Source organism: Mercenaria mercenaria, chromosome 17, assembly GCF_021730395.1.
Source record: "Mercenaria mercenaria strain notata chromosome 17, MADL_Memer_1, whole genome shotgun sequence".
Classification (NCBI taxonomy): domain Eukaryota; kingdom Metazoa; phylum Mollusca; class Bivalvia; order Venerida; family Veneridae; genus Mercenaria; species Mercenaria mercenaria.
This window is the reverse complement of record NC_069377.1, coordinates 17,432,895-17,436,185: the sequence shown is the minus strand read 5'-3', so window position 1 is coordinate 17,436,185 and position 3,291 is coordinate 17,432,895. Positions and strand designations below refer to the sequence as shown.

General features: G+C 34.2%; 1 long non-coding RNA gene across 1 annotated transcript; it reads left to right on the top strand.

Moving 5' to 3' along the window:
• Window positions 1-1,943: 1,943 nt before the first annotated feature.
• LOC123537553 (uncharacterized) lies at window positions 1,944-2,930 on the top strand. Its single transcript, XR_006683559.2, has 2 exons — window positions 1,944-2,262; window positions 2,668-2,930. It is a non-coding gene; the product is annotated as an uncharacterized LOC123537553 (long non-coding RNA).
• Window positions 2,931-3,291: the final 361 nt, after the last annotated feature.

The window sequence follows — 3,291 nt, the reverse complement described above, 5'->3', positions numbered from 1 at the left end:
TCTGACCACTATCCTATACAGTTAACTATGAAACACAACAAAACTTTGAAAATTCCAGAGGAAATAGCAAAAGAAAAAGTTACCTAATGTAAAGCTGAAAAAAGGGACTGTAAAAATTGAATAAGGATTAGACTTAATGAATGTTTGAATGCAGATTTTTGGAAACCGCAATAGCCTGCGAGAGCTACAAGGATAGTATTACCAGCTTCAATGTAATGAAGAAGTCACTCGGCGCTTAACCAAAACTGTAAGTCTGGAACACAGAAATAGCAAAATCAATTAATTAAAAGCTGCGACTAGCATAAAAGCATTGGAGCTTAAGCGACCGACCAAGAAACCCATATCATCCGCTATATTCAAAAGAAAAAAATACTATTCTGAACTGAATTCTGGCATGAAAAGGCATGTAGACGCAGCAAGGATATTGAAATTATTCATTCCACAAGAACAAAAGACTCTAAATTTTTCTTTAAATTAGTAATCAGGCAGAAGTTTCAGACGAAGTTGAGATACCATGCTTCTACAAACGTTACTGAGGGGTTTAAAGAATAATTTGAGAAAGTAGTTGAGGTAAAGAATAAATAAAACTTTTGATGAAATCTATAACAATTTGGTAAATTCAGAAATTAAACATATCAAAACTATATTTAATATGTCAAAAATTGAACTGGCTAGTATGGAGAAACTACAGGTAGCTATGAAATCCGTACATAGAAGTAAATCACCTGATTACGAGACAGACGTACAATTGAAACTATTCCATATGGTAGCACTGCAAGAACAAATCTTAAAATAGATAACACAGTCTTCGAGTCTGGCGTCATTCCAGACGTTACTAAGGCAGGACTACGGACTCCAGTATAGTTGCACCAGTAATGTAACTTTAAAGAATCCAAACCAACGCAGGTATACCGCTTATACGACTCCTCTTCATGCAGCACTCATCGTCAAGGAAACAGCTAGTGCAAACCCATTACATTAACTGGGAACCATACGCCGCTTTTCATGGAATTACACGCTAGTGTATCATTGAAGGTTCCGTGTATCATCCATTTCCGCTACCATCCATGAACAGGCTTAATCAATCCGAGTCTGCAGCATTTTCGTTTGTGTCGTGTTGAGCGACCTGTGGGGTTTCCACTTTTTCTGTTTTACTCGAAAAACATTAATTATGTTTTCCTGGACGCAACAGCAGCTTTTTGACGTACCATGCAATAATCACCTCCGTCGAGTATACTAAAGCGGGTGTGCAGGACAGACCTTGGTCACTCATACATTAGTCTACAAAATACGATGTTTTGACGTGCCCCCCCCCCCTCCCCCCTCACCCCATATTATAACACCCGGTCTCTCAAAATTCATTGATAACAATTTTTATCATCCTTATTTTGGCGGCCATTTTGATTTCAAAACGGCCACCTCAGATTATGTTATTTTCTATTTTCTTATCGAATGAATTTGTCTAAACTGTCCTGCATTCTGTTACATAAATTCTAGTATTTGTTAAACAAGTTCAAAATATTGAGTTACTTGTGCTTAAAGGGAGATAAATCTCTTTTAGTTTTACAAATTAAATATAATTTCGTCGTTTCTTGCCGTTTTTTACATTCTAATGATCAAACTAGCCTGTTTTGGGGCCCTAGCTTAAGCGAGACAAAACAATTAATTCTGAAGAATTCTATAAACGTTTGGCTCTGCATGTTTTCGGGATAGTGTTATACCCAAATAAATCTTGTTCAAGCTAGTTTTTGTTGCAAACTTGTATTTCAAGCAATTTTTGTTGCAAACTTTTTCTGAAAAAATTGTGTCCAACTATCAGAGAATGTTTATTGTGTAACTCGTGTACATTTCTTTTCTGTTTAGGGTCGTACATTTTTATAGCATCAAGTGGCCCTTTGATATTTTAATATAATTGTTGAAAAAAAAACCTTATCATGTTTTCATGAAACCTGGAAGGATTAGGGCTAGTGTTCCTACATAATTCTAACATCTTCCCTGTTTATAGATTCAGCTGTCTAGGTTGCAAGCAAAAATAAAACTAAACTTTCGGAGACATTGTCTATAGGTACATTTTGTCTTTTGGATCTTGTCCAGCTATACACACTATACATACAACGACTTTAACATGCAGTTGTTTTCTTTCAGATCTTTTCAGGTCTAGATGCTATGAACATCAGACGCTATTATAACCCGAGAGCATGAACATGAATCTTCATTAGTTGAACAAACTACGCTAACACGTATATCAGAAATAACCGTTAGGTAAGTGTTATTGATATCAAAGACAATTTATAAAATTTTGTAAGCCTATTCTTATTTTCTATTCCTATTCTGAACCAACAATTTTAGCAACCTAAAGTCAGATACATTTTTTGCGTAATATTATAGTACACACAAGCAATGTTGGTTACCAACCAGTAATGAAAAGTAAATTAATTGCAGTGCCATAATACAGAAGACATATAAGTAATTTGCTAGGGAAATGAATGGCAAGGACAAACATTGAAATGCCGTTTACTTGCAAAATTTATTTTAATTGTTAGAAACAAAACAAAAGCGTCAAGTGCAACAGTGTATAATGTTGTATGTTTAGTTCTATATATTATTTTAATTTTGCATTACATTGCAATATATTACACAAATTACCAGTGTTACTTTTTATTGCAGAGACCACGAGTTTAACCGAAGGAAAGGAAGCGTATCAAAGTATGGAACATTAGGAAAATTGAATGATATATCAAGAGGTGTTCGACCAGTTAAGTCACATTACAGAGTTGACGAGTCCACTAAGACTATATTTTGAGCGAACTCACAAATTAAAATACAGCGCAACAGTTACGCTGTACACAGTGGATTGAAATTGATAAACTATAACAAGAAAATGTTTGGCTGCGATTAAATCCGTTTTCTCTGAAAATGAACAAACATAATTATGATGTTTTCTGTTGATTGCCACCACAAATTTAAATGCCAACTCTACTGTTTTCAATTTTGCCTTAATAAAGTTATCAAATTGCCAAATGTTTTATTCTTGAAGTATGAGAATGCCACTGGTATGGGGCAATGTTAGTCGAACTAATAGGGGCAATGTTAGCTGATTTTTGTTTCAATTAATGAAAGTGATACAAACATAATTACTGCCTATTCTAAAAAGTATACTTGTGAGTATTTCAATTATTTCATGAAATTTATATGCATGATAGTTATTTTAACTGGAAATTTACTGACTGCACATTTAAATTTTCTATTTGCACGCAGTTGGTGAAAAACATATATATGATAATAAGAGGG